Here is a 13,328-nt window from a genome sequence, read left to right as displayed (position 1 = left end):
GAGGCAGAAGAATCACTTGAACCTGGGAGGAGGAGGTTGCAGTGAGCCAAGATCGCACTACTGCACTCCAGGCTGGTGACAGAGTGAAACACTGTCTAAAAAACAAAAGCGGGGGGGTTGCTTCCAAGATGGCCAAAGAGGAACAGCTCTGGTCTATAGCTCCCAGTGAGATCGACGCAAAAGACAGCTGATTTCTGCATTTCCAACTGAGGTACCTGGTTCATCTCATTGGGACATTGGGTGCAGCCCATGGAGGGCGAGCCGAAGCAGGGTGGGGTGTCATCTCACCTGGGAAGTGCAAGGGGTCAGGGGATTTCCCTTTCCTAGCCAAGGGAAGCCGGAAGTGACTGTACCTGGAGGAGTGGTACACTCCTGCCCAAATACTGTGCTTTTCCCAGAGTCTTCGCAACTGGCAGACCAAGAGATCCCCTCCCATGCCTGGCTCAGCAGGTCCCACGCCCATGGAGCCTTGCTCACGGCTAGCACAGCAATCTGAGATCAACCTGGGACGCATGAGCTTGGCAAGGGGAGTGGGGGTCGGCCATTGCTGAGGCTTGAGTAGGTGGTTTTGTGCTCACAATGTAAACAAAGAGGCCAGGAAGCTCGAACTGGGCGGAGCCTACCACAGCTCAGCAAGGCCTACCGCCTCTCTAGATTCCACCTCTGGGGGCAGGGCATATCTGAACAAAAGGCAGCAGACAGCTTCTCCAGACTTAAATGTCCCTGCCTGACAGCTCTGAAGAGAGCAGTGGTTCTCCCAGCACAGCATTCAAGCTCCGATAACGGACAGACTGCCTCCTCAAGCGGGTCCCTGACCCCTGTGTAGCCTGACTGGGAGACATCTCCCAGTAGGGGCTGACAGACACCTCATACAGGCAGGTGCCCCTCTGGGATGAAGCTTCCAGAGGAAGGATCAGGCAGCAATATTTGCTGTTCTGCAACCTCTGCTGGTGATACCCAGGCAAACAGGGTCTGGAGTGAACCTCCAGCAAACTCCAATAGACCTGCAGCTGAGGGGCCTGTCCTGTTAAAAGGAAAACTAACAAACAAAAGGAATAGCATCAACATCAACAAAAAGGACATCCACACCAAAACCCCATCTGTAGGTCACCAACATCAAAGACCAAAGGTAGATAAAACCAAAAGATGGGGAGAAACCAGAGCAGAAAGTCTGAAAATTCCAAAAACCAGAATGCCTCTAAACTTCCAAAAGAACACAACTCCTCGCCCAGCAAGGGAACAAAGCTGGATGGAGAATGAGTTTGATGGGTTGACAGATGTAGGCTTCAGAAGGTCAGTAATAACAAACTTCTCCGAGCTAAAGGAGCATGTTCTAACCCGTCACAAGGAAGCTAAAAACCTTGAAAAAAGGTTAGACGAAAGGGTAACTAGAATAACCAGTGTAGAGAAGAGCTTAAATGACCTGATGGAGCTGAAAACCACAGTACAAGGACTTCATGAAGCATACACAAGCTTCAACAGCTGATTCAATCAAGCAGAATAAAGGATATCAGTGATTGAAGATCAAATTAATAAAGTGAGAAGACAGGATTAGAGAAAAACGAGTGAAAAGAAATGAACAAAGCCTCCAAGAAATATGGGACTATGTGAAAAGACCAAATCTACGTTTGGTTGGTGTACCTGAAAGTGACGGGGAGAACAGAACCAAGTTGGAAAACACTCTTCAGGATATTATCCAGGAACTTCCCCAACCTAGCAAGGCAGGCCAACATTCAAATTCAGGAAATACAGAGAACACCACAAAGATACTCTACAAGAAGAGCAACCCCAAGACACATAATTGTCAGATTCACCAAGGTTAAAATGAAGGAAAAACTGTTAAGGGCAGCCAGAGAGAAAGGTGGGGTTACCAACAAAGGGAAGCCCATCAGACTAACAGCAGAGCTCTCTGCAGAAATCCTAGAAGGCAGAAGAGAGTGGGGGCAAATATTCGACATTCTTTCTTTTTTTTTTTTCTTTTTTTTTTTGAGATGGAGTCTTGCTCTGTCACCCAGGCTGGAGTGCAGTGGTGCGATCTTGGCTCACTGCAAGCTCCGCCTCCTGGGTTCACGCCATTCTCCTGCCTCAGCCTCCTGAGTAGCTGGGACTACAGGTGCGTGCCACCATGCCCAGCTAACTATTTTGTATTTTTGGTAGAGACAGGGTTTCACTGTGTTAGCCAGGATGCCCTCAATCTCCTGGGCTTGTGATCCGCCCGCCTTGACCTCCCAAAGTGCTGAGATTACAGGCGTGAGCCACCACGCCTGGCCTCAACATTCTTAAAGAAAAGAATTTTCAACCCAGAATTTCATATCCAGCCAAACCAAGCTTCATAAGTGAAGGAGAAATAAACTCCTTTACAGACAAGCAAATACGGAGAGATTTTGTCACGACCAGGCCTGCCTTACAGAGCTCCTGAAGGAACCACTAAACATGGAAAGGAACAACCAGTACCAGCCACTGCAAAAACATGCCAAATTGTAAAGACCATCGATGCTATGAAGAAACTGCATCAATTAACAGGCGAACTAACCAGCTAGCATCATAATGACAGGATCAAATTCATACATAACAATATTAACCTTAAATGTAAATGGGCTAAATGCCCCAATTAAAAGACACAGATTGGCAAATTGGATAGAGTCAGGACCCATCAGTGTGCTGTATTCAGGAGACACATCTCATGTGCAAAGACACAGATAGGCTCAAAATAAAGGGATGGAGGAAGATCTACCAAGCAAACGGAAAGGAAAAAAAAGCAGGGGTTGCAATCCTAGTCTCTGATAAAACTGACTTTAAACCAACAAAGATGAAAAGAGACAAAGAAGGCCATTAAATAATGGTAAAGGGATCAATTCAACAAAAAGAGCTAACTATCCTAAATATATATGCACCCAATACAGGAGGACCCAGATTCATAAAGCAAGTCCTTAAAGATCTACAAAGAGACTTAGACTCCCACACAATAATAATGGGAGACTTTAACACCCCACTGTCAATATTAAATCAAGGAGACAGAAGGTTAACAAGGATATTCAGGACTTGAACTCAGCTCTGGATGAAGCACACCTAATAGACATCTACAGAACTCTCCACTCCAATCAACAGAATATACATTCTTCTCAGCACCACATCCCACTTATTCTAAAATTGAACATATAATTGGAAGTAAAACACTCCTCAGCAAATGTAAAAGAACAGAAATTACAACAAACTCTCTCTCAGACCACAGTGCAATCAAATTAGAACCCAGCATTAAGAAACTCACTCAAAACCGCACAACTACATGGAAACTGAACAACCTGCTCCTGAATGACTACTGGGTAAATCACAGAATGAAGGCAGAAATAAAGATGTTCTTTGAAACCAATGAGAACAAAGACACAACGTAACAGAATCTCTGGCACACATTTAAAGCAGTGTGTAGAGGGAAATTTATAGCACTAAATGCACACAAGAGAAAGCAGGAGAGATCTAAAATTGACACCCTAACATCACAATTAAAACAACTAGAGAAGCAACAACAAACAAATTCAAAAGCTAGCAGTAGACAAGAAATAACTAAGATCAGAGCAGAACTGAAGGAGATAGATACACACACACACACACACACACACACACATAAACCTTCAAAAAATCAATAAATCCAGGAGCTGGTTTTTTGAAAAGGTCAACAAAATTGATAGACCGCTAGCAAGACTAATAAGAAAAGAGAGAAGAATCAAATAGACACAATAAAAAATGGTAAAGGGGTATCACCACTGATCCCACAGAAATACAAACTACCATCAAAGAATACTATAAACACCTCTACGCAAATAATAAACTAGAAAAGCTAGAAGAAATGGATAAATTCCTGGACACATACACCCTCCCAAGACTAAACCAGGAAGAAGTTGAATCCCTGAATAGACCAATAACAGGTTCTGAAATTGAGGCAATAGCCTACCAACTAAAAAAAGTCCAGGACCAGACGAACCCACAGCCGAATTCTACAAGAGGTACAAAGAGGAGCTGGTACCATTCCTTCTGAAACTATTCTGATCAATAGAAAAAGAGGGAATCCTCCCTAACTCATTTTATGAGGCCAGCATCGTCCTGATACCAAAGCCTGGAAGAGACACAACAAAAAAAGAGAATTTTAGGCCAATTTCCCTGATGAACATCGATGCAAAAATCCTCAATAAAATATTGGCAAGCCAGATCCAGAAGCACATCAAAAAGCTTATCCACCACAATCAAGTTGGCTTCATCCCTGGGATGCAAGGCTGGTTCAACATACACAAATCAATAAACGTAATCCATCACATAAACAGAACCAACAACAAAAACCACATGATTATCGCAATAGATGCAGAAAAGGCCTTTGACAAAATTCAACAGCCCTTCATGCTAAAAACTCTCAATAAACTAGGTATCAATGGAACGTATCTCAAAATGATAAGAGCTATTTATGACAAACCGACAGCCAATATTACACTGAATGGGCAAAAACTGGAAGCATTCCCTTTGAAAACCGGCACAAGACAAGGATGCCCTCTCTCACCACTCCTATTCAATATAGTGTTGGAAGTTCTGGCCAGGACAATCAGGCAAGGGAAAGCAATAAAGGGTATTCAATTAGGAAAAGAGGAAGTCAAATTGTCCCTGTTTGCAGATGACATGATTGTATATTTAGAAAACCCCATCATCTCAGCCTTAAATCTCCTTAAGCTGATAAGCAACTTCAGCAAAGTCTGAAGGATACAAAATCAATGTGCAAAAATCACAAGCATTCTTATACACCAATAAGAGACAAACAGAGCCAAATCATGAGCGAAGTCCCATTCACAATTACTATAAAGAGAATAAAATACCTAAGAATCCAACTTACAAGGGATGTGAAGGACCTCTTCAAGGAGAACTACAAACCACTGCTCAACAAAATAAGAGGACACAAACAAATGGAAGAACATTCCATGCTCATGGATAGGAAGAATCAATATCGTGAAAATGGCCATACTACCCAAGGTAATTTATAGATGCAATGCCATCCCCATCAAGCTACCAATGACTTTCTTCACAGAATTGGAAAAAACGACTTTAAAGTTCATATGGAACCAAAAAAGAGCTTGCATAGCCAACACAATCCTAAGCAAAAAGAACAAAGCTGGAGGCATCACACTACCTGGCTTCAAACTATATTACAAGGCTACAGTAACCAAAACAGCATGGTACTGGTACCAAAACAGATACATAGACCAATGGAACAGAACAGAGGCCTCAGAAATAATGCCACACATCTACAACCATCTGATCTTTGACACACCTGACAAAAACAAGAAATGGGGAAAGGATTCCCTGTTTAACAAATGGTGCTGGGAAAACTGGCTAGCCATATGTAGAAAGCTGAAACTGGATCCCTTCCTTACACCTTATACAAAAATTAAGATGGATTAAAGACTTAAATGTAACACCTAAAACCATAAAAACCCTAGAAGAAAACCTAGGCAATACCATTCAGGACATAGGCATGGGCAAAGACTTCATGACTAAAACACCAAAAGCAATGGCAACAAAAGCCAAAATAGACAAATGGGATCTAAATAAACTAAAGAGCTTCTGCACAGCAAAAGAAACTATCATCAGAGTGAAGAGGCAACTCAAAAGGCTAATATCCAGAAACTACAAAGAACTTATACAAATTTACAAGAAAAAAAAACAAGCAACCCCATCAAAAAGTGGGCAAAGGATATGAACAGACACTTCTCAAAAGAAGACATTTATGCAGCCAACAGACATATGAAAAAACGTTCATCATCACTGGTCATCAGAGAAATGCGAATCCAAACCACAATGATATACCATCTCATGCCAGTTAGAATGGTGATCATTAAAAAGTCAGGAAACAACAGATGCTGGAGAGGATGTGGAGAAATAGGAATGCTTTTGTACTGTTGATGGGAGTGTAAATTAGTTCAACCATTGTGGAAGACAGTGTGGTGATTCCTCAAGGATCTAGAACTAGAAATACCATTTGACCCAGCAATCCCATTACTGGGTATATACCCAAAGAATTATAAATCATGGTACTGTAACAACACATGCACACATATGTTTTATTGCAGCACTATTCACAATAGCAAAAACTTGGAACCAACCCAAATGTCCATTAATGATAGACTGGATTAAGAAAATGTGGCACATATATACCATGGAATACTATGCAACCATAAAAAAGGATTAGTTCATGTCCTTTGCAGGGACATGGATGAAGCTGGAAACCATCATTCTCAGCAAACTATCGTAAGAACAGAAAACCAAACACTGTATGTTCTCACTCATAGGTGGGAATTGAACAATCAGAACACCTAGACACAGGGCAGGGAACATCACACACTGGGGCTTTTTGGGGGGTGGGGGGCTGGGGGAGGGATAGCATTAGGAGAAATACCTAATGTAAATGACAAGTTGATGGGTGAAGCAAACCAACATGGCACATGTATACCTTTGTGACAAACCTGCACATTCTGCACATATAACCTATTACTTAAAGTATGATTTAAAAAAAAAAAAAAAGGAGACCAAAAAAAAAAAAAAAAAAGAGAGAGAGAGAAATTTCCTCCACCAAATACCCTAAGTTATCTCTCTCAAGTTCAAAGTTACACAGATCTCTAGGGCAGGGGCAAAATGCTGCTAGTCCTTTTTTTTTTTTTTTTTTTTTGACAGGGTCTCATTCTGTCAACCAGGCTCTGGAGTACAGTGGTTTGATCTTGGCTCACTGCAACCTCCACCTCCCAGGTTCAAGCAATTCTCCTGCCTCAGCCTCCCAAGTACCTGGGATTACAGGCATTTGCCACCACACCCAGCTGATTTTGTGTATTTTTGGTAGAGACAGGGTTTTACTATGTTGCTGAGGCTGGTCTTGAACTCCTGGCCTCAAGTGATCTGCCCACCTCAGACTCCCAAAGTGCTGGGATTACAGGCATGAGCCACCATGCCTGGCCTAGTTTTTTTGCTAAAGCATAGCAAGAGTCACCTTTGCTCCAGTTCCCAACAAGTTCTGCATCTCCATCTGAGACCACTTCAGCCTGGATTTCATTGTCCATATCACTATCAGCATTTTGGTCAAAGCCATTCAACAAGTCTCTAGGAAGTTCCAAACTTTCCCACATCTTCCTGTCTTCTTCTGAATCCTCCAAACTGTTCCAGTCTCTGTCTGTTACCCAGTTCCAAAGTTGCTTCCACATTTTCAGGTGTCCTTATAGCAGCACCCCACTCCTGGTACCAATTTACTGTGTTAGTCCATTCTCATGCTGCTATGAAGAAATACCCCAGACTGGGTAATTTATAAAGGAATTAACTTGCAGTTCCACATGGCTGGGAAAGTCTCAGGAAACTTACAATCATGATGGGAGGGGAAGCAAACATGTCCTTCTTCACATGGTGGCAGCAAAGAAGTGCTGAGCAAGGGGGGAACAGCCCCTTATAAAGCCACCAGATCTCGTGAGAACTCAGTCACTATCATAACAGCATGAGGATAACCACCCCCATGATTCAATTACCCCCCACCAGGTCCCTCCCACAACATGTGGGGATTATGGGAGCTACAATTCAAGATGAGATTTGGGTGGGGATACAGCCAAACCATATCAGTCAGGCTGGTCTGAAACTCCTGGGCTCAATCAGTCCTCCCACCTCGGCATTCCAAAGTGCTGGGATTATAGGTGTGAGCCACTGTGCCTGGCCCATTTTGTCCTAACAGCTGAATTTCTCTGCCTTTTCTCGCATCTAATAATCTTTAATTTTGGGGTCATTGTGTATTTTAAAAACTGTAGATGGCCGGGCGCGGTGGCTCACACCTGTAATCCCAGCACTTTGGGAGGCCGAGGCGGGTGGATCACAAGGTCAGGAGATCGAGACCACGGTGAAACCCCATCTCTACTAAAAATACAAAAAATTAGCCGGGCGCGGTGGCGGGCGTCTGTAGTCCCAGCTACTCGGGAGGCTGAGGCAGGAGAATGGCGTGAACCCGGGAGGCGGAGCTTGCAGTGAGCCGAGATCGCGCCACCACACTCCAGCACTCCAGCCTGGGGGACGCAGTGAGACTCCGTCTCAAAAAAAATAATAAAATAAAATAAAAAATAAAAACTGTAGATGACTGGGTGTGGTGCCTCACACCTGTAATCCTAGCACTTTGGGAGGCTGAGGCAGGAGGATCACTTGAAGTCAGGAGTTAGAGACCAGCCTGGGCAACATAGCAAGACTCCATCTCCACAAAACTACAAAATTAGCCAGGCATGGTAGTGTATACCTGTAGTCCCAGCTACTCAAGAGGCTGAGTAGGAGGCTGAGTGGGAGGATTTCTTGAGCTCAGGAGGTTGAAGCCTCAGTGAGCCATGGTCACAGCACTACACTCCAGCCTGGGTGACAGTGAAACCCCAAGTCAAAAAAACAAAACAAACTGTAGAGACTGTAGTTTATTGGGTTTATCTTTTCCTCTAAAGATAAGAGAGGTAAGGTAAGGCACTGATCACCTTAAACAATCAGGGCTTTAGTGTTACTAACACAACCCAGCTCTTGTTCATCACTGTTCCTCAGGTGTTTCCCTCCTGCACTTTTGCTGGAGAGCCTGTTTGGTCTAGAAAAACTGCTTGAGATTTAGTTCTCCCCTTCATGAGTTTTCAGCTGAGCTCTTTAGCCTTCTTTCTCATGACGGTGGCAAGCCCCTTCTCTTATTTGGACTGCTTCCAAAGTAGAGAGACTGCCTTTCTGACCCAGTTCCCTAACCTCCCACACCATCACAAACTTAGCAAATGTCCTGTGACAAAACTAGTCATGTGCTTGAAGCTCTTCTAGTTTCTAAGTCAGCCCTATATAACTTCCAAAAGCCCTTCTGGATCTCTTCCTCTTGTAAAGTCTATCAGCCTAGACCAAGCCCCATCCTCAGCTCACAGTGAAAATCAGCAAGTGCCCCCAGATAATGGTCAGCAATTGTCAACTCCCCTAGAAAAAGCACTTCACTTTCTGGAATTTTAATTAATCTAGAACTCATTGTTTCCACAGCTTGGCAATATCTTTAAACTTTTTTCAATTTATCTCCCCATCCTCCACCCCCTGCCCCACCAACAACTTATTGCAGCATGATTGCTGGCCTGGCAATACCAACTACAATATACATGGAAATGAGGGTCTGGTCATTACTTTCTTATTCAACATTTAAATCCAAGACAAAAATGAGAAGATACTAAATTACCACATAAGATGTTCCCTCCTCTCTTCCATTGGGTGCGGTGTAGAGGGATGAAAGATATCGCAGAGGAACACAGATTGTCTGCATGGCGCCACACGGAATGTGTATCAGTGGCTAATGCTTGCTATATTTCTTGTTTTCCAAGAGTTTTAAGTAAACAAACTCCTTATGATTTTGCTTTTTCTTCTGTAAAATATCAGAGGGTATGTCTGATTGGTGGAGGTGGGACTGTCATCATCTTCCCTACTTAATAGTATTGCCATGAGAATCAGTGGAATTCATCAATGTAATGCTTTTATAAAATGAAAAGCCTTTACTTTCATAACAAATCAATATTAAGAGATACTCACCACAGTGCATTTTGTGAGCTGGTGACAGGGAATACGGAAAAAAGAGGAAAAGAGAAAATAGTTATCCAATAGCAATCACCGGTATCAGAATTTATATGTGGTTTCTGAAGGTTTGGGTTTTTGTCAGTTTGTTCTTCTTACCCATGGGACCTTGAGTTACTCACTACAGTGTTTTCTCATATGTAAAATCTGGTATCTTCCAATTTAGGTCACAGGATTTGTGAGGATGAAGTGTAAAAGCAAGATGATGCTTTAGCTCTCATTAGAAAATCACTCTCCCAGTTAAAATCCTAAGATACACTTTCTCAACGTTGTAGAATATATTCTTCTAACAATGAGATCAAACAGACAACCATATGGAAAATAGAGAATATGTGTAGACGTGTCAAAGTGGGATGATGTGTGCAGAATAGAAAGTAGCAGAATAGGCCGGGCGCGGTGGCTCAAGCCTGTAATCCCAGCACTTTGGGAGGCCGAGACGGGCGGATCACGACGTCAGGAGTTCGAGACCATCCTGGCTAACACGGTGAAACCCCGTCTCTACTAAAAAATACAAAAAACTAGCCGGGCGAGGTGGCGGGCGCCTGTAGTCCCAGCTACTCGGGAGGCTGAGGCAGGAGAATGGCGTAAAAACCCGGGAGGCGGAGCTTGCAATGAGCTGAGATCCGGCCACTGCACTCCAGCCTGGGCGACACAGCAAGACTCCGTCTCAAAAAAAAAAAAAAAAAAAAAAAAAAAAGAAAGTAGCAGAATAGTGTAATATATTGAAAATAAAACTGAATAGAAAAATAAGGAGGGATAAAGAAAACTACATAAAAGACATTTTAAATAATCCTTCTTGGTAGTTTCTTGAAATTTGAGAGTATAATCAGAGGCATTAAAAAATGAGTAATTTTAGTTCCAAATATAAGTGTTAATAGTAGGGTGTAGTTTCTTCCTTCTCTTTTCTTCCTTTTTTGTGTATTTCTCTCCACATGTGAGAATAAACACAGACAAGATAGAAATGTAATATAAATATATACACATGTATCTTTTTACTAATAAAAAATTTGCCTATATTCCTACAACCCAGAGACAACTGAACTCATAATGGCGCATATCGCATATCCTTTTTTTTTTTTTTTTTTGAGATGGAATGTCACTCTGTTGCCCAGGCTAGAGTGCAGTGGCACGATCTCAGCTCACTGCAACCTCCTCCTCTTGGGTTGAAGGGATTGTCCTGCCTCAGCCTCCCGAGTAGCTGGGATTACAGGCACGCGCTGCCACACCTGGCTAATTTTTGTATTTTTAGTAGAGATGGTGTTTCGCCATGTTGGCCAGGCTGGTCTCCAACTCCTGACCTCAGGTGATTCGCCCGCTTTGGCCTCCCAAAGTGCTAGGATTGCAGGCATGAGCCACCACGCCTGGCCATATCCTTCTTATATATATGCCGTTTTACAACACAAATCATAGTTTTATAGTCTTAGTTTACTATGAACATTTTCCAAACTCCTTAAAATATGAATACATTAAGGGAAGCATGATTCCAATTTATGAATATATCAAGTTACTCTATCACCTATTACTGGATATTCAAGTTGCTTATTTTTATTTCAATTAATACTGCTCTTATAGGATCTTTCCTAGAAATTCTGAACCTCCTATTGCCCCACCATAATTACTTTTTTGAGAATAAATTTTGACTTTTCAAGAAAAGTATCGGCCGGGCGCGGTGGCTCAAGCCTGTAATCCCAGCACTTTGGGAGGCCGAGACGGGCGGATCACGAGGTCAGGAGATTGAGACCATCCTGGCTAACCCGGTGAAACCCCGTCTCTAGTAAAAAATACAAAAAAATAGCCAGGCGAGGTGGCGGGTGCCTGTAGTCCCAGCTACTCGGGAGGCTGAGGCAGGAGAATGGCGTAAACCCGGGAGGCGCAGCTTGCAGTGAGCCGAGATCCGGCCACTGCACTCCAGTCTCGGCGACAGAGCAAGACTCCGTCTCAAAAAAAAAAAAAAAAAAAAAAGAAAAGTATCCCAGAAGAGTATCTTTCTCCATAAGATGCTTCCACTTTTGTACTGATGACAGATAAAATACATGTGCAAGGTCTATTTGAGAATCCTGCTGGCTCATGTGCTCTGAAACTAATCTATTTAGGGATTATCTATTTACAGATAAGCTTGGAGATTGGCCTAGTAAGGATTAATATGTTTTTCCTCTGTCCTCCTGATTATAAAATGTATTTATACTTTCAGAAGCTTCTAAACCTGTTCTACAGAGAATATGTGTATAATTTATAATTGAGTGCTTGACTGTAACCCCTGCGATCTTTTCTATAAAATGGATGATGACATATCTGAGACATGATTTCCCTTATATTATACAGGAAAACTGGGTTATCAAATTTATTAAATTGATGTTTGCTGAACATAAGTGCTCTGATATAAGATGACGCCTCGCTTCTTTCCAAAGGCATTCCAGTCTTTGCTATCTTCATGGTTTTGACCCTTCATAAATTATTTGATGTACAATGTATTAAAACTCATGAGTAAGGAATTTGTCATTTATTGGCTGGTCACAGTGGCTCACACCTGTAATTCTAGCACTCTGGGAGGCTGAGGTGGGCAGATCACTTGAGCCCAGGAGTTCGAGGCTAGCTTGGGCAACATGGCGAAACCCCATCTACAAAAAATACAAAAATTAGCTGGGTGTAGTAGCGGGTGCCTATGGTCCCCACTACTCGGGAGGCTGAGGTGGGAGGATAACCTGAGCCTGGGAAGTCGAAGCTCTGGTGAGCTGTGATCATGCCACTGCATCCCAGCCTAAGTGACAGAGTGAGACCTGTCTCACAATAAATAAATAATCATTTATTGAATGATTTGAGTAACTTTTGAGTTTTCTTACATCTACCAAAGGCTAAATGATATCTGAGGGCTTTTTTTAAAAAAATGTATATTAGATTTACATGATTACACTCAATGAATTCTTTGATGCACAATATGGCAATGTACAGTAGTCCTCCCTTATCCATGGGGGATATGTTCCAAGATCCCTAGCAGATGCCTGAAACTGTGAATAGTACCGAACCTGATTGCTGTCAGAACCCATTTCTATTCATGCCTTCCACCCACGAATTTAATGTCTTTTTCATCTTAGCATTTATCATGCACTGTGGCCATAACTTTTGCAGTTCGAGATGTGACAACAAAACTAGCACAAGTTTCTTTTTCCTTCTTCACAATTTCCTGGATAGAAGATTCATTCTTACTATAAATCTTAACAACCTCAGCATACATTTTGTTTCTTTATTAAGTCAAGAACTTTAACCATTTCACTTTAAGGAAGCACTTTATAACTTATTTTTGGCATATGCAAATTGCCAACATCACTACTCTTGCACTTTGGGGTCATTATACAATAAGGGTAGCTTTAATGCAAGCACTGCAATCCCATGACAGTCAATCTGACAACTGAGACAGCTAAGGGACTAATGGGCAGGTAGCATATACAGCATGGATATAATACTGGACAAAAGGATGATTCAGGCTGGGTGCAGTGGCTCACGCCTGTAATTCCAGCATTTTGGGAGGCTGAGGCAGGCAGATCACTTGAGGTCAGGAGTTCAAGACCAGGCTGGCCAACATGGTGAAACCCTGTCTCTACTAAAAATACAAAATTAGCTGGGTATGGTGGCATGCACCTGTAATCCCAGCTATTCGGGAGGCTGAGGCAGGAGAATCGGTTGAACTCGGGAGGTGGAGGTTGCGG

At 42.6% G+C, this 13,328-nt stretch overlaps 1 protein-coding gene across 1 annotated transcript in view; it reads left to right on the top strand.

Annotated features, from left to right (window-relative positions):
• SLC9A7 (solute carrier family 9 member A7) overlaps window positions 1-13,328 on the top strand; it is a 1,149,612-nt gene that overhangs the window by 259,869 nt on the left and 876,415 nt on the right. The window lies entirely within an intron of this gene.

This window comes from Macaca thibetana, chromosome X (assembly GCF_024542745.1).
Source record: "Macaca thibetana thibetana isolate TM-01 chromosome X, ASM2454274v1, whole genome shotgun sequence".
In the NCBI taxonomy this organism is placed as follows: Eukaryota; Metazoa; Chordata; class Mammalia; order Primates; family Cercopithecidae; genus Macaca; species Macaca thibetana.
The sequence above is the reverse complement of the archived record's forward strand: the minus strand, read 5'-3'. Positions and strand labels throughout refer to the sequence as shown.